Below are 19,667 nucleotides of genomic sequence, written 5' to 3'. Positions count from 1 at the left end.
TTAGTAAAATTGAAATAGGAGTATTAGTCAATTGATATGGTGTATCGATCAACTAATGGATGTAAAAATCTCAAAAAATATGATTACTACAATACTACTATAATATTACTACAGTACTACCACATAATTGTGAACAGTGTTTTGCTATATTGTTGTTACAATACCCATCGACTAATGAGTTTAATCAAATTGACTGATGGACATTGTCGCAGTGTACACAAGCTTCAAAATTGATTGTTCAATTCGATTGATAACATTAGTCAATCGATGTTTGATATTAGTCGACTGATGTCAATTGTGAATTAACTTTCTATTCGACTATTTGTTATCAGTCAAATGGTAGTGGTCAAACAGGTCAAGAAAGAATCGTTTTGTAAGTTTAAACGGTCAGATTTGACAGAGCAAACGGTTGTAAGTAAAATCAATTGACTGTCAAATAAAAATTTGTCTTAACTTGAAAGCTATAAAAGAAAGGTTTCGAGGAGATTTTCAATGCCAATTCTTGAGGATTTGAAAAAAAAAGTGTTGTTGTATTTATTCATCACCAAGGGACAATCCAAAACAATAAAAGAGTAAACAAAACAGGACCATTTGGCATAGTTTAGGTAAGTGCAATTGATTCTGGCCTTGAGGTTACTACTTATCTAGTAAGAATATGCTTTAATGTTTGTGGGTTATAAGACTCTTTGAAAGGGTTGCATAGACCTTTGTTGGGTGTGTTGCCTAGACTACTCTTTTGAAGACAAGAAAGTGATCCATATAAAATTTATCACTCCTTGTAAATTAAGCCATGTCGTGGGAGAAGACTTGGTGGGAAGGACTCCCTAAATAATGAGCATTCAATGCTTATCCAAATCTACATTACATTTTATAAATTTAAAGAACAATGACGGTCGTCATCCGTTAGGAGCTATCTATAAAACTTTTTTATAAAACCGATGTGTAAACCAATTGGAGAAGTTTTCTCAAAAGTTGATATTCTTTCCCATGCGAGTTCGATCGAAACGTTCGATCGATACTGGATTTATTCCTGATTACGTGTGACTACGATCCACGTAATTCAAGGAGACGCAACAGTAAAAATTAATCATTGATTTCTGATTAGGCATGATCAGATAACATCAACTTTCATTTTCCAACATCTTGTTTAATTAATTAATTAATTAACTAGTATGGATTTAATTAATTAATTAATGACAGGCGTGGCGCGCGATTCACCGCCGGAGAGAGAAAGCAACACGATGCACGACAATCGACGGCGAAGTCGACAAAAAGCTAGCGACTGATTAACATGATCTAGCTAGTAATGGATGGCGACCGCCGGCAAGAAGGGGACGGCGAAGTAGGACTCCATCAGGAGCCGGGAGCTCTGGGCGGCCTCCACTGGCGCGATGCCCCCCGCCGGAAGTTCCCTCACCAGCAGAGCCGGAAATTCCGCTAGGCGCTTCAGCGCCTCCCGGTACTTGGCCGCCAGCCACCGGAGCCTGGTCCGCCGCAGGAGTCCCGCCAGGAGCCGCCGCCCACGCCACTGCCACCCCCGCCGCCCGCCCAGACGTACAACCGCCGTCTTCCTCCGCCGAGGCAGCAGGCGGAATAGCATGACCTGTCGTAGCAGCTTGTCGCGGTGGCCGCGGCCGGACCGCGGCATGTTTTGTTGTTACTGATGCCGGAGGCTGAGTGGGAATCGATTAAAAAGCACGAGGAGGCGTTCTGCTCACTCGCGGGTACATTTTAAGTCTAGAACGAGGACAAAGTGTTTTATATATTTTATTAATATTTTTTTTAAAAGAGGTAATTTGATCGAAGACAGTAATAATCTGTCCCACGCCTAATACAAAGTAGGTAAATGGATAATTATGATTCAAATAGGTCTTTATCCTCTAATGTTATTTCTCTGCATCATCGTACCTTACTATCATGTTTTTTTTTGGTTTAAAAATAATATTAATAAATATCTAATTACAAAATTAAATCTTTATTTATAAATTAGGGGAAGAAAACACAAATGCTGATGCATAGGGTATCAAGTGTTAATTAATTATAGAATTTATTTCTTCTTTTTTTAATTTTTTTTTTCCATTTTGAACTGAAATTTCATTATTTTTTTTTAAATGAAAAAAATAAGCAGAAAGGCTGACAGAGGTGTTGGTTAATTTGAGATAGTGTAAAAAGGACGAGCATACGGCGACAAAGACAAGCATGAATCTTACGGAAATCAGGTTGACAAGATCTTTCGTATTGGATGCATTCAAATCCATACTAGTTAAGCCTACAGCAGCATCATTATTTTATTTTACCAATGAACAGCTGAGGATTGGTATTTATCAAACCATACAAAAAATGATTTTATTTTATTTTTACCATTTTACCGATGAACACATTTGAGATTTGAGGGTTGGTATTTATCAAACCACATACCATTTTATTTATTTTATTTTTCCCATGGATTGACACTGTCGTACTTGCATAGATTATTTACTCTAATAAATTTAAAAATTAATTTTGAGATAAAATATTTCAGGTGCCTAATTTTTTTCATGTAAAGAGTCATTAATGATAGAATAAAATATTTCTTATGATTTATTTATTTATATTTTATTATTGAACTGACGATAGTAGACCATTTACAATAAACGATATCATATTTTACTTTAATAATTTCATTTATTTGTTTTTATCATTTTACCGATGAACACATTTGAAGATTGGTACTTATCAAATCGCATACTATTTTTTTTTTTTTTTTTTTTTTGATATTGCCCTCCATAGGTAAAAGTCAAAAGAACACCCTTATTTTTATAAATGAGCGTGTTCTTTTTTTATTTATTTTTATTAAAAAAAGTATCCCATCCTACTATATATCTCTCTCTCTCTCTCAAATAATACAACTGTCTTGAAAAACATTAAATCACTGTTTGATATTATTATCTCATATTACATCTATTAAATTTTGAATTAGTCAGTCAATTATATGAACAAGCTTAGTTGTAGTTGTAGGACCGTTAGATTCGATAGAGGGGAAGGGGGGGGGGGTGAATATCGATTCGAAAAAGACGAGTATAAGCGTAGCGGAAAAAGTAAATGAACACAGAATGATTTTACTTCGTTCGGAGCCTGTGACGACTCCTACTCGAAGGCCCGTACTCCTTGAGTACTTTCGTTGGGCAATTCACTAGCAATTCGGATAATTACAATTTAAGTACAAAAAGATGCTAATGAAAACTGAAAACAAATACCGACAAAAAGGAAAAGAACGGAGCGTAGTGTCGGAGCTTTGTTGGCGTCGCACTGAATGTCGCAGAGCAAGCAATAGAAGAGTTCTTAATTGATTGATTGAAGCTCTACCCTGGGGCTTCTTTTATATCTGCTCCGGGCGCCCTGGTGCGACGTGGCAAGTCTAACCAGCGATGCTCCACGTGGCGACGGCTCGGCTTGGATAGAATTCGCCTCCGGGCGCCCGGATCCTCCGGGCGCTCGGACCTCCGGGCGCCCGGACCCCTCTTCTCCAGAAACTCTCTTTTCCTGCAAAAAAAAGTTAGTCCGAGGCAAATGTATATCCTGTAAAACAGATTGTCAGCACAGTTAAAGTTCAACAGATAAATAACAAGAGTATGACTTAGATTCCGTCTTTCCGAGATCGGAATCTAGTCACGATCTCGACTTAGACATCCGAAATGGATCTAAGCTGGATCGACGCCTAATGTCCCCTTCCCAGGAACGTGTCCTCACAGTCACTCCCCTCCAGTGACTTACCTCCGGTCAGCCCATCGACCTGCTGGACTTCTCACTAAGCGTCCGGTCAGCCCGTCGACCGCTTGGACTTCTCGCCAGCTATCCGGTCAGCCCGTCGACCTAGTGGACTTCTCGCCAAGCGTCCGGTCAGCCCGTCGACCTGCTTGCCAGCTATCCGGTCAGCCCGTCGACCTAGCTGGACTTTTCCTGCACACTTGATCAAAGTGTCAGACAACAACACAACTAACTTAACCTATTTGTCATTCATCAAAACCTGGGTTAGACCGTTAGTGCTACCCGCACCAACAATCTCCCCCTTTTTGATGGAATGACAACCTGGTTAAGTTAGTGAAAACATATGCAAGAAACAACATGCATTTATGTGGTTTTAAAGTTTGTTAGTTTGTATTTTCAAATTGGTTCAGCTAACTTAACCACCTAACCCTCCTCCCCCTTTGGCATTCATCAAAAAAATGAACAAAGGTAAATAATCATAGTGAAGAGTTACTGAAACAGGTAATCAAATTTTGAAAGATAACTAAGTTTGGTTCAAAATTTGAAAGCTAAAAATACAATTTTTTAACACCAAAAAATTGTCAAGTTGACTTTGAGTTTTGAAATGGTAAATTTTCAACTTTGATTTTTCAAACCAAAAAAATTAAGTAATTTTTCAAAAAATTTTTTTGTCAAAAATTAATTTTGAAGGCTATTTTGATAAACGCTAAATTTGGAAATAGTTAACTTTTCAAATTAGGTTTGAAGATTAGCTAATTTAAACTTTCACATTTTTCAAATACTTAGTTAACTTTAACTTTTTGTAAATCAATGTTCAAATATATGTTAGGTTTTAAAAAGTATTTTTTAAAACACACAAAGTTTGAGTTAATTCTCCCCCTGAACTTGATACTTAACTCTAACCAGCTGTCTAACCAATTAGGTACTAACTAACTATCAGAAGATAGTAGCTTTCACTTGGTTAGTCAGATTAAGTTAATTATAACCAGTCAGTGTTTGACTTGACTGATGAACTTTAATCTGATTAATATCTGAATTGTATTTAACGTCCAGACTTATGCTGATGCACTGGAATAAGCATCTTAAGTCTAGACAGTTGGTCTATGCATCTCACCCCTTTCTATGTTTATCAAACACAAGCAAGGTAAACCTAAGGTGTTGGTGAGATGCTCAAAAACTAGTCCTATGGGTACATGCTTTCTAAGGATATAAAACTAGTCTAAGGCCAAAACTGTTTTTGAAAGTCTAAAAATGGAAAGTTTGAAAACAAACAAGTTTAGCCTATAAGTTGGTAAAATCATTTTTGAAAGTATTTTTGAAAGATCCTAGTCTATTAAGCACATCCCTAATTTTCGTCGTAAGTTGCTAAATTCACTTTCAGGGAGAGGTTTTGTAAAAATGTCAGCTAAATTTGATTTGGACTCAATGTACTTGAGTTCAATATCGCCTTTAGTAACATGATCCCTGATGAAGTGGTGTCTAATTTCAATATGTTTGGTTCTTGAATGATGCACAGGATTCTTGGTTAAGTTAATTGAACTTATATTGTCAATTAATACTTTTACATTTGTGATATTTAAGTTGAAATCTTTTAGAGTATGCATCATCCATAATATTTGTGCAACACATTCGCCTATAGCTATGTATTCTGACTCAGTTGTAGACAGAGCAACACAATGTTGCTTTCTACTAAACCAGCTAACAAGTGATGCACCTAATAATTGGCATCCACCACTTGTGCTTTTGCGGTCTAATTTGCATCCAGCATAATCTGAGTCAGAATACCCTATTAGTTCAAAATTATTTGTCCTAGGATACCAGATTCCTACATTTGTTGTTCCTTTAAGATATCTAAAAATTCTTTTAACCTGTGTCAAATGGGATTCCTTAGCACAAGTTTGGTATCTAGCACACATACTAACTGCAAATAAAATATCGGGTCTGCGTTAAGTACAGTAGGCTACCTATTGCACTTCTATAATATTTTAAATCAATTGGTTTTCCATTTGGGTCACTATCTAAGATTGTGTTTACAGCCATCGATGTTTTTATTTCTTTTGTATTTTCCATTCCGAATTTTTTAAGTAATTCTTTGGTGTATTTATGTTGAGAAATATAGTTTCCTTCATTTGTCTGTTTGATTTGTAATCCTAAGAAATAGGTTAGTTTTCCCACTAAGCTCATTTCAAATTCTTTTTCCATTAGATTAATAAATTCTTCTAAAAATTCTGAATTTGTTGAGCCAAATATTATGTCATCCACGTATATTTGTGCAATAAATATGTCTGTATTTAATGATTTAACAAACAAGGTTGGGTCAATTTGACCTTGTTTGAAACCTTTAGATGTTAGGTAAGATGTTAGCCTTTCATACCACGCCCTGGGTGCTTGTTTAAGTCCATATAGGGCTTTCTTTAATTTAAAAACATAATCAGGGTGTTCTAAGCTTTCAAAACCAGGAGGCTGACCTACATAAACTTCTTCTCTGATTAGTCCATTAAGAAAGGCAGACTTAACATCCATTTGGTATAGTTTAAATCCCTTATGGGCTGCATAACTTAGTAATATTCTAATGGATTCTAATCTGGCTACTGGGGCATATGTTTCGTCATAGTCAAGTCCTTCAACTTGACTAAATCCTTTGGCAATCAGCCTAGCCTTATTTCTAGTAATTTCCCCAGTTTCACTTAGTTTGTTTCTGAATACCCATTTTGTTTCTATTATTTTCTTATTCTTAGGTGGTGGGACTAGGTCCCAGACCTTATTACGCTCAAATTGGGCTAGTTCTTCTTGCATAGCTATAATCCAATCTGGGTCTAGTAGGGATTCATCCACAGTTTTAGGTTCTATTTTTGAAATTAATGAAATTTGACTTAGGTTTCTAAAAGATGATCTGGTTTGAACTCTTAAGTCTGGGTCACCAATTATTTGATCAGTTGGATGATTTTGGTTTACCCTTATTGTTTTAGGAGGTTGATTCTCTTGATGTTGTTCTTCTTCTTCATGACTTAGAGTTTGGTTGATTTCTGGAACAAACTCCGGTGGTTGTGTAGGTTCTATGTCTTGTTTAGTTTCTTTAAATTTTACATTAGTAGTTTCTTCAATTTTTAAGGTAACCTTATTATAAATTCTGTAGCCTCTACTATTTAGGGAATATCCTACAAAAATTCCATTTTCAATTTTAGAGGTGAATTTTCCTAAGTGTTCTCTTGTATTTAAGATAAAAACTGGGCACCCAAATACCTTAAAGTATTTTATGTTTGGTTGTTTATTATAAAATATTTCGAAGAAAGTTTTGTTTATTGTTGTTCTGTTCTGTACATAGCAGGCTGTACTAACGGCTTCTGCCCAAAAGTATTTAGGTAGGTTATACTCATTTAACATTGTTCTAGAAGCTTTAAGTAAGGTTCTATTTTTTTTTTCTACAATTCCATTTTGTTGGGGGGTTTTAGGGCATGAGAACTCATGATGGTAACCGTTTTCTAGACAAAAACTGTTAAAGTTGTGATTTTTAAATTCTCCCCCATTGTCACTCCTAATTCTTTTAATTTTAATATCTTTTTCGTTTTCAATCTATTTGCAAAAATTTGTAAGAATTTCAAAAGTTTCATCTTTATGTTTTAAGAATTTTACCCAAGTAAACCTGGAGTAATCGTCTATAATTACTAAACAATATAAGTTTCCATTAATGGATTTGACTCCATGGGAGTCAAAAAGGTCTAAATGTAGAAGTTCTAAGATTGAGTTAGTTTGTGGTTGATTTGTTTGTTTGTGGGTTGATTTAGTTTGTTTTCCTTGTTGACAAGCATTACATATAGTTGAATCTAAGTTAGGTAACTTCGGTAAGCCTTTTACAAGTCCATTTAGTTTACTTATATTTCTAAAGTTGGTGTGAGACATTCTCCTATGCCATAACCAAGTTTCTTCTTTTTGTGTTAAATAGCACTTAATGGAGGAAATGGTTAAGTTGATGACATAGATGTTGTCTTTTCTAAAACCTTTTAGGCTTATGGTAGGATTATCTAGATGTTTGATTGAGCATTCTGTAGATAGAAACTTGACCTTATACCTAGTATCACACAATTGACTTATACTTAGAAGATTATATTTAAAGTTTTCAACAAGTAAGACATTTGTAATTATAAAGTCTAATTTTAATTCAATATTACCTATACCAATTACCTTGAGTTTGCCGTTGTTTCCAAAGGCAACTGTTCCTAGGCTTTTGTAAGTGAGTTGAGTGAACTTGGTGTGATCTCCAGTCATATGTTTGGAGCAACCACTGTCCAAAATCCACTTGGTTTCCTACAGTAAGTAGGATTTTGAAGTTAGTCTTTTGAGCATGCATTAATTTAAGTTTAAAATTAAGATTTTGAAATTAATTTCAGTTTTAAAATTAAAATTTTGAAATTAATTTAAGTTTTAAAATTAAAATTTTGAAATTAATTTTTAAGTTTAAAATTAATTTAAGTTTAAAATTAAAATTTTGAAATTAATTTAAGTTTTAAAATTAAAATTTTGAAATTAATTTAAGTTTTAAAATTAAAATTTTGAAATTAATTTAAGTTTTAAAATTAAAATTTTGAAATTAATTTTTAGGTTTAAAATTAATTTAAGTTTAAAATTAATTTAAGTTTAAAATTAAAATTTTGAAATTAATTTAAGTTTTAAAATTAAAATTTTGAAATTAATTTAAGTTTTAAAATTAAAATTTTGAAATTAATTTTTAAGTTTAAAATTAATTTAAGTTTAAAATTAAAATTTTGAAATTAATTTAAGTTTTAAAATTAAAATTTTGAAATTAATTTAAGTTTTAAAATTAAAATTTTGAAATTAATTTAAGTTTTAAAATTAAAATTTTGAAATTAATTTTTAAGTTTAAAATTAAAATTTTGAAATTAATTTAAGTTTTAAAATTAAAATTTTGAAATTAATTTAAGTTTTAAAATTAAAATTTTGAAATTAATTTAAGTTTTAAAATTAAAATTTTGAAATTAATTTAAGTTTTAAAATTAAAATTTTGAAATTAATTTTTAAGTTTAAAATTGAAATTTTGAAATTAAAAATTGAAAATTTGAAATTAATTTTTAAGTTTAAAATTGAAATTTTGAAATTAATTTTTAAGTTTAAAATTAATTTAAGTTTAAAAATTTGAAATTAATTTTTAAGTTTAAAATTTAAAATTTTGAAATTAATTTATAAATTTAAGTTTAAAATTAAAATTTTGAAATTAATTTATAAATTTAAGTTTAAAATTAAAATTTTGAAATTAATTTTTAAGTTTAACATTAATTTGAGTTTAAAATTAATTTAAGTTTAAAATTAAAATTTTGAAATTAATTTAAGTTTTAAAATTAAAATTTTGAAATTAATTTAAGTTTTAAAATTAAAATTTTGAAATTAATTTAAGTTTTAAAATTAATTTAAGTTTTAAAATTAATTTAAGTTTTAAAATTTTGAAATTAATTTAAGTTTTAAAATTAAAATTAAGTTTTAAAATTAAAATTTTGAAATTAATTTTTAAGCCTTATTCATCTCACCCGATCTATATTATCAATCAGGGAATCCTATGATTTTGTGAGATGAAATTGGTTTGATTACAGAGTTTTGTTTTAACTTGTGTTAGATTCAGACTTAGCTTTGGTTTCCACAAATAGGCATTCTTCGGATAAACTTCTAAGCTTGGTGAGTCACAAGGACATCATTAGAAGTAACCAACCTTTCGAGGTTTTCCGAATAGTCCTATCCACGGAACTTAGTACTAAATCTTGGTCTAACTGGTTAGGATTCGTTTAAGGGTAGCTTCGGTCAGTTCCACTTGGCCAAATGCACCAGATCGAAACCATATCTTTCTAGACATGCGATGCCCAAGTTTCCCTAACGTACTATCATCCAAAAATTTCACCAGTACCATGATTCAAGTTAAACTTGGTCTCTTTTTAACTAATCCTAATTACCCTGCCGGGTTAGTTAGTTTTGGATTACCCTGTCGGGTAGGTTAGTTTTGGAGGTGCCAGCTATTCTGGAGCCTCCCCCTGAATTATTGGCCATTAATTTAGATTTTGGTTTTAGGCTTGTGTCGATTCTTTTTATAGTTATAGTTAACTTGGTGATAATTTTGTTGTTTTTTAAACTGTTTAGATTTTGAATTTGATTTAGGTTTGTATTTTGGATTTTGGTTTGGTTTATTTAATTTTATATAATGTATTTTTTCTTTAGGTATATAATATTGATTAAGTCCTACTTGCGTGGTCAAACACGCTTTCGGAACCCAAGCTAGATTGGCTGACTTGTATTGGGTTATTAATGATTTGAAGGTTTTATTTGAATTCGACTTATATCCTAGTCCGGTTTTATTATAACATGCTTTTTGATTATTTAGGATTAAGTCTAAATTTTTTGATATTGTTGTGAATTTTTCTAACATCTCTTTTAAATTGTTTATTTCATTTTTTAATGATAAATTCTCCTCCTCAAGTGTTAGATCTTGAGTTGGATTTGAATTCTTTAATTGTTCCTTGAGGTTTTGATTTTCCTCAAGAAGTGATTTATTTTCATTTTCTAATTTAGTTAATTTACTATTTAGACAGGAAATAATTCTAAAATTTTTTTTGTTTAAATTAAAGTATACCTCATTCGGGCCTTCGGAAACGAGTACGGACCTTTTGGCTTATGGTAGGATTCATCTAGATGTTCCATCAGTGCGAGGTGGCTCGATGTTTCGCTCTTCTTCCTCCGATTCGTCCGAGGAGTCGTCCCACGTTGCTTTGAGTGCCTTCTTTTTGGTTGGCTTTGGTTTGTCGAACTTTAGTTTTGGACATTCGTTCTTGTAATGTCCCTTTTTGTTGCAGCCGTAGCAAGTCACGTTCTTTTGTTCTGAGGGAGAGCTGATCTTTTGAAGATCCTTTTTGCTGAAGCTCTTCTTTCTCCTGGTGAACATTTTTCTTACCAAGTTCACCAGGTGTTCTTCGTTTTCGGAGTCTTGGTCGGAGTCTTCTTCAAGTTCAGGCTTGCCTTTCTTTTCTTTGGAGGAACCTGCAAATAGTGCTATACCTTTCTCGGCTCCGGCATTAGTTTGTTCGTGTAATTCTAATTCACAGAAAAGCTCATCTAATTTTAAGTTAGAAAGATCCTTAGAAATTTTGTAGGCATCCACTATTGATGCCCACAAACTATTACGTGGAAAGACGTTTAACGCGTACCTTATTAAGTCTCTGTTCTCCATTTGGTGGCCTATCGCATGAAGCCCGTTGAGGATGTCCTTGATCCTCGCATGTAGTTGATTTGCTGTTTCTCCTTCCTGCATTTTTATATTAAAAATTTTATTTAAAAACAGGTCTCGTTTTGTTACCTTAGCGTCGCTCGTTCCCTCGTGGAGTTCGATCAACTTGTCCCATAGCTCTTTAGCGTTCTTGTGTGGACCGACTCTGTTCAGTTCTTCTCTTGTCAATCCGCACTGTAGAGTGTTGATTGCTTTATTTTCTGTTGATGCTTTTTTCTTGAGATCTGCTGTCCAGTCTTCTGGATCCACTAGATTCCCGGCGTTGTCTACTGGAATTTTGTAAGGTCTCGTGATGCTCATCCACTGGTCGAAGTCTGTTTTGAGGTAGACCTCCATGCGCTTCTTCCAGTAAGGGAAGTCGTCCCCGTTGAAGAGTGGCGGTCGCACTGTGCTGAATCCTTCTTGTTGGGACATTCTGTGCACAGGTAAATAACCAGAAAAAATCCCAAGACTTGGTCTTGGATTAGTAGTGCGGGAAGAGAAAAATAGAAAAGAGTCTGGATTCGTGTTGCACTAATTTAAATTAATTAGAGAAATATTAAGTTAACGAAACACCAGTTTTAAAGAAAGAAAAGAAAACAAAAAATTCACCCCCTGTCTGATTGGTGGTTGCACCAAATCAGAGCGGTACCTGCTCTGATACCACTTGTAGGACCGTTAGATTCGATAGAGGGGAAGGGGGGGGGGGTGAATATCGATTCGAAAAAGATGAGTATAAGCGTAGCGGAAAAAGTAAATGAACACAGAATGATTTTACTTCGTTCGGAGCCTGTGACGACTCCTACTCGAAGGCCCGTACTCCTTGAGTACTTTCGTTGGGCAATTCACTAGCAATTCGGATAATTACAATTTAAGTACAAAAAGATGCTAATGAAAACTGAAAACAAATACCGACAAAAAGGAAAAGAACGGAGTGTAGTGTCGGAGCTTTGTTGGCGTCGCACTGAGCGTTGAGCAGCAAGACCAGCAGTAGAAGAGTTCTCAGCTTAATTGATTGATTGATTCTGAAGCTCCTGTCTGGGGCTTCTTTTATATGCTGTTCCAGGCGCCTGGATCCCTTTCGGGCGCCTGGAATGTGACGTAACTGCACAAACCATGATGCTCCACGTGGCGACGACTCGGCTGGATAGAATTCGCCTTCCGGGCGCCCGGATCCCTTCCGGGCGCCCGGACCACCTTGTTCCAGAAAACTCCCTTTTCCTGCAAAACAAAGTTAGTCCGAGGCAAATGTATATCCTGTAAAACAGATTGTCAGCACAGTTAAAGTTCAACAGATAAATAACAAGAGTATGACTTAGATTCCGTCTTTCCGAGACCGGAATCTAGTCACGATCTCGACTTAGACATCCGAAATGGATCTAAGCCGGATCGACGCCTAATGTCCCCTTCCCGGGAACGCGTCCTCACAGTCACTCCCCTCCAGTGACTTACCTCACTTACCTGCCAGACGTCCGGTCAGCCCGTCGACCCGCTTGGACTTCTCGCCAGCTATCCGGTCAGCCCGTCGACCTAGCTGGACTTCTCGCCAAGCGTCCGGTCAGCCCGTCGACCCGCTTGGACTTCTTGCCAGCTATCCGGTCAGCCCGTCGACCTAGCTGGACTTTTCCTGCACACTTGATCAAAGTGTCAGACAACAACACAACTAACTTAACCTATTTGTCATTCATCAAAACCTGGGTTAGATCGTTAGTGCTACCCGCACCAACAGTAGTATTATAACTATTACAAATATTACTATCCTTATATAAGTTATAGTTTGTAAGTACTATAACATAAATAATATTATGTATTGTAACATGTATGAATTATAATTATTACAATATAAATCCTGTTGAACATGTCAAATCCGCTAAGACGATTCAAGATTTAAACTTGAAATCATCTTATTAAAAATTGAAATTAATCTTGTTAGATTATATAATTTATATTATATAATCTATTAAAATTATTTGTTTATAGTCTTGAGGGCAATTTAGACATTTATCTTTTTAGTTTTGGGTTTAGATATAGTCTTTTACTTTTTCAATTTAGGGTTTAGATTTTTTCTTATAATTAACTATATAAATATTTTGTACTCTTAATTTCTCAATCAATTTTGAATTCAATAATATGGTTAGTTTTTCCTTCTCTTAATTTCTACATGGTATCAGAGCTAGGTTTTCCTTCTCTGACCTAATTTTTTTTCTACCGCCCCTTGTTATTACTTCCTGTTACTTCTGCCGTCTCCTATTGCTGCTGTTGATTTCAAAGCCGTCATCTATTTTTTGTCCTGCTTCTATCGATTTCGGCGCTGATGCCCTGTCCTACAGATTTCGATGCCGACATTCTTTTCTACCGATTTCGATGCCAACATTATTTTTTGCCGATTTCGGCACAGACGTCCTGTACTGCCAATTTTGGCGCTGACATTCTTTTCTGCCGATTTCGGTGTTGACGCCCTATATTGTCAATTTCGGCATTGACGCCCTTTTCTACTGATTTCGGTACTGACGTCAATTTTTACGGATCATACAAATGTCTATCCTTACAGTTTGGTTATTCCGAGAATTATTCATTCTATCATCATGTCTGGTCGTGCAGATGCTTCATGAAAATCTGATTCATATATGTTTAAGTAGTTCAACAGTTCCTTGCTTCACAACCCTCTGTCATGTCAGCTTCCTCTCATATAGGTTTGTCATCGTTTGGTATTTCAGATATATCTTCATCCTTATGGATTTTTGACTCTGGTACCTCCCATCATATGTCATCCAATTTGTCATATTTTATTTTTTTTTCTCCCAGTTCATCTATATCTATTGTGATTGTTGATGGTATTCCTATGTGTTGGGGCAATTTTCCTAGGTCAAGGTTGACCAGTTTGACTAAGCTTGAGTTGAGTCAAGCTTGAGTCAGGATTTGAGTTTTGATATTTGACAATATAAAGAGATTGCTGGAGTAATCGTCCAGTTATGGAGATGGTCAAAGGGTTGACCAGGTTGATGAGAATACAAGTCAAGTAGGTCAAAGTTGACAGGAGACTTGACTGGGAAAGTCCTAACTAGATGTTAGGCATTTGGAAAGTCCTAGTGAGGAGCTAGGCAGGAGAAAGTCCTGGTGAGGAGCCAGGCAACGGGAAAGTCCTGATGAGGAGTCAGGCAGTTGGAAAGTCCAAGTGTGATCTTGGCAAAGGAGAAAGTCCTGGTGAGGAGCCAGGCAATTGAAAAGTCCAAGTATGATCTTGGCAAAGGAGAAAGTCCTGGTGAGGAGCTAGGCAAGTGGAAAATCCTGGTGAGGAGCCAGACAGTTGGAAAGTCCAAGTGTGATCTTGGCAAAGGAGAAAGTTCTGGTGAGGAGCCAGGCAATTGGAAAGTCCAAGCATGTGGTCTTGGCAAGGTAAGTCTTGGTATGACTTGGCAAGGAAGACCCGACAACTAGGATGAGGCCGAAGGAAGCTCCTGAAGGTAAGGCGTGAAGGATGGTGAGATATCCGAGGGATGCAAGGCTGATGGAGGAGGCTAGAAGGCTAGTTCGAGGTTGGTCGGGTGTGGCCAAATGCTAGGCATGGAGACCCAACAAGTCACGGTTGACCGGAAGTTGGGTTTGGGACTTTGGACTTGAGTTTGAGTCAAGTTCAGAGTGTTCAATCGATCGGGTGATCGATTGAACAGGGTCCAAATCGATCGATCGATCGATTTAGACTGTGCTGCGATTGTGGGAAGGCCCAATCGATCGACCGATCGATTGGGATATGAAATCGCAAGCACAGAGACTTTCCCAATCGATCGGGCGATCGATTGGGAGCTGCCAATCGATCGGTCGATCGATTGGGCAGCAGAAGCTCTCACGCGGAGGCGAGAGCACAGAAAGGCGCTGAATTGATCGGGCGATCGATTCAGGCAGTGCCAATCGATCGGTCGATCGATTGGGAAATGACCGTTGCGCAGGATGCAGGTGATGGACGACTGGGATTGTGCGGAGCTGACGTGACAATCGATTGGGGTTGATTTAATCGATTGGGAGCACAGGATATAACCGTTGCGGAGCGTTTTTCTCCGCAGAAGCGTTCTTCTTCCTGCGATCTACAACAATCTTCACAGCGATTTCTCCAGCACTCACGCCAGTTCTTGATGGTACTTGAGGAGCATCTTCAAGGTTCAAGAGGCAACAACAAGTAACAAGAAGAAAGGTGTATTCACTTGTATTCTTAGAGTTTCTTCTTGTATTTGTGTTTGTGTTGTGTGTGAGTTTGTACGAGGCTTCTCCGCCTCCGGCTGCGACCGAGGAGGAGGTTTTCATTAGTGGATATAGCGTGTCGTGTGTGGATCCTTGGATTAGTCACGTCTTCTTGAGGTGGATGCCAAGTAAATCCTAAGTGTTAGCATTATGAGTGTTTGTCTTCGAGTATTCCACTGCACAACAACAAGACGAAGCAAACCGACGCAAGATCGATGAAACGTTATTCAGCCCCCCTCTAGCGAGTACATCGATCCCAACACTATGTCATTAGCAGGTTTTGGTTTAATTGTTACATCTTCTTTATCTCTAACTAATATTTATTATATTCCGAGTCTTACTCTAAATCTTATTTTTGTTAGTCAATTATGTGAGTCTGGATACCTAGTATCTTTTTCTTCATCCAATTATTATGTTCAAGACCCGCGATCTCAGAGGTTGATTGGGACCAGTTATAGGCAAGGAATACTCTATGTTTTAGATTAACTCAAAGTACCAGAAGTTGTAGCTTCAAGTGTGGATTTATCATCTTTTCATTTGAGTCGTTCATCTTCTAATTTTTATTTGTGGCACTCCCATTTAGGTAATGTTTCAGCATCTCGTTTGTAGTTTTTAGTTTTACAGTTACTTGCTTTTGATGGTACTATTCATCAAATCTCATGTATAGATACTCCTTAACATAATGATGTGGCTAAACGAAATCATAGATATCTTGTTGAAACAACCCATTTATTTTTATTGTCTGCTAGTGTTCCTAGTACCTTTTGGGGGGAAGCAATCCTTACTGCTGCTCATATGATTAATAGAATTCCAACCTCACACAATTCAGGCTTGTTACCCTTTGAAAAATTGTATAGGCATGCTCCTCTCTACTCCTCTTTGCGTGTTTTTAGTTGTACTTGCTTTGTCTTTCGTCCATATGTCGAACGTAATAAATTAGCCTCTCAATCTGCTCTTTGTGTCTTTCTGGGTTATGGTGTTAGTCAAAAAGGATATCGTTGCTTTGATCCTGTTAGTAAAAAATTATATGTCTCTCGTCATTTTGTGTTTCTTGAACATATTCCATTCTTTTCTATTCCTGCGAGTTCGTATAATATGACAAAGTCAGATTTACTTTTTATTAATCCTTTCAATACCGACACTGAGGAAGCTTCACCCACAACTCCTACTGGTAGCTTAACTGAATCTGATACTTTGATTTATGAGATATCCGCTCCACATGCTCCTCCTTCTGCCACCACCCAATCATCTTCTGAGATTGCAGATGATCATTCTCTCCACCGTTGTCTATCCCCTCGTGTTCGTAAGTCTACTAAACTACTAGATTTTGCTTACTCTTGTTATTCTCATTCTTTTGCTTCATTTATTGTATATATTCATTGTCTTTCTGAGTACATATCTTATAGAGAAGCTGTTTGTAAGCCACTTGGGCATAGTGTTATAGCTGAGGAACTAACTGCTTTGCATCAGAGTCATACATGAGATTTGGTTCCATTGCCACCAGGAAAATGTTAGATCAAGAAGCGCTAGAGGGGGAGGGGGGGGGGGGGAATAGCACTCGTGGCTATTTAATTCGATTTAAAACGTATCGAGAATTTAAGCAGCAGAAATAATAAAAAGGAAGACACTCACAAACACATGACCCAAGAATTTACTTGGTTTGGAGCTGTAATGCCCGAAAATTCTCAATAAATTTTAGAAATATTCTATTATTTTTCTAGAATTTATGAATATTTTAATGGAATTTTTGGAGTAGCAGAAGTACCAAAAATAAATAGAAACAAAAAATAGCCTAAGCGGGAATTTAACCCGCGACCTATCGGACCCTACAACTTATAAATGACTTTAGTAACTAGGTGGCCCCAGCAGGGGTTTTCTGAAAGAAGAGGAGAGAAATTATATTTATGATTTAGTTGGGTTATATTATTCACTTAATATAAATAGGGAATTTAAGTGAGGTTTATTATTTGTGGCATCGGCAACTTCTCTTCTCCCTCACCCTCACCCGCCACCCCTCCCTCTTCCTCACCCTCTCGGCACACCAAGCCCCCAAGAGAACTAGGGTTCCACCCCTAGGGTCGTAGGAGCACCTTCCGGCGACGACTCCGACACGAGGACGCTCTTCGCCGCGAGAAGAACATGTAGACGTAAGAAGATCGCCGAAGAGATCTTTTTCTCTGGAATACCTAGCGATCAGAATTGTAAGAAACCTAGCGCAGGAAGTAAGTAACCTCTCACCTGCAGTATAAGTAGTTAATCATACGTTTATATGCTTTTAGTTTAGCCATATGCATGATTATTAAGTTGAGGAGATTTAGAGCACATCAAGTGTTCGATAAAATGACTAGTACAGTTAAATGCTATCGTAGGCATTTTAATAGCCCATTTAAATGCCATAGATGAATTTTAAATAGCATGCTTAATCTTGCTTCAGTTTATATGGGACTACGGTCCAATGGGTGGGCTCCCATAGTCGCCTCTAGGTTCAGATAACCTAGCTCTAGGTTCAGATAACCTAGTAAGAGCAAGATAAGATATATTAGTTTAAGAATCAGTATTTTACTTTTATCAGTGGCACTACGCTGGACTCTTAGTTGTCCTTGGGTTGGGCTCCCATAGTCGTCACTAGGTTTAGATAACCTAGTAAACCCTACTAGATTCGGGACTAGCTACCTCGGGTCTCGTTAGGGATGTGCGCATAGCAAGTGCAGTTGCCGGGTCCATCAGCAGCATGATTATTATTTTTATCTATTATGAAAATAGTTTTCAAACTTCACAAATTAGCTATGTGAATGTAGTTCAGATTCAGCATTAGTCTAGCATCAGTTTAACTCAGCTTATATATCAGTTCAGTTCCTCTTATTGATATAACAAGATAGTTCTATGACTAGTATTTGATTGCCATGATTCATATTTCAGTATGCCATGTTTTAGTAGTTCTCAGCATGAATACAAGCATGTGTTTCAAAGAGCATCATTTAAAATCATGATTTCATCGAATGCATGTTTTGTGAGGTAGATGGTTCTTACTAAACTCCCAAGCTTATAGTTTTCTTTTTCCTTATACTGCAGATAAAGGTAAAGGAAAGATGGATTAGCGGAGGCTGGAGGTCAATGTGTCAAGATGTGTGTGAGAAGGAACTTGGAATAAAAACCCTTGGGGACTAGCAAGTTTAAAGGATTAGAACTCCTTATATTTTATTTTTCCGCACCTTTTGAATGTTTAAATGTTATGAATTGTGAAAGTATGCACTATGTTATGCCTAGACTTCTAGTTACCTTGATGCTAGTTGGTAAACTATGAGTAATGATATGCTTGGTATTATTCCAATGCTTATTGGTTGATACATTTGTGTTGTACATGAAATTACTGAAATGCAGCAGAAATCAGAGCTCCAATCAATCAGCCGATCGATTGGAGGGTCCCCAATCGATTAGCCGATCGATTGGGGAAGTGATTTGCCGCATATAGAGAATTGATGAATCGATCAGCTGATCGATTGGCCATGGATCGATTAGCCGATCGATCGGGAAATAAATTCCGCGAACAGAGAGCTGCTGAGTCGATCAGCTGATCGATTGGCCGGGCTGGATCTATCGGCCGATCGATTTAAAAAAGACCTCCATGCACAGAAGCACGTTGGATCGATCAGTGGATCAATTAAAGCCCTTTCAATCGATCGAGTCTCAGCTTCAATTGATTGGAAATCCTGAATTCGGCTGGAACCATCTGATTTCAGCTCCTTGATCATATGGGATGTTGGGACACTGTTAGCGGCATGTTTAGTTGTGTAAATACTTAGTTTATGGTGTTCTATTGTATGATATAGCATGTAAAGGTTAGGTTCCATCCTTTAGCATATGTATAACAATGAAAATATATTTTGAACATAAATTCCAGATTCTATAACAATTAGCATAGGATTTAAATTAGTTCAGCTTTCCGCATATTATACTCCAGTGAAAGCACAGAATAGTTTAGCAACCATAACCCTCGGCCTTACAGTTTAGTCAGTAGAAGGCGGGGCGTTACAGAGTGGTATCAGAGCAAGTTCCATACTTCCTCCACACATACATCAGCATTGAATCTGCAGCTTCCAAGTAAGAATACCTTAACTTATTTATGTTTCCTGGTTCCATGGTTATAGATAATTCCATGTTTATAGATAACTAAAGCATGTTTATGTATGATAGCATCTAACATGATAGTAGTAGTTATGTGAATATGATTGTAGTAGTTATGTATGCCCTCTACTTCAATAGGAAATGGTACGAGGACGCCCAGCTAGAAGGTCACCAGCTACTGAGCCCGAGCATATGAGGCAGATAACTCAGTGCCTCCCCCAGACCTTACATAGGTAGTGGCTCAGTTATAGAAACAACTAGCTGAACAACAACAGGAGATAGCCACCCTAAGGGCTAA

The sequence above is a fragment of the Zingiber officinale genome, chromosome 4A, assembly GCF_018446385.1.
Source record: "Zingiber officinale cultivar Zhangliang chromosome 4A, Zo_v1.1, whole genome shotgun sequence".
In the NCBI taxonomy this organism is placed as follows: domain Eukaryota; kingdom Viridiplantae; phylum Streptophyta; class Magnoliopsida; order Zingiberales; family Zingiberaceae; genus Zingiber; species Zingiber officinale.
The sequence above is the reverse complement of the archived record's forward strand: the minus strand, read 5'-3'. Positions refer to the sequence as shown.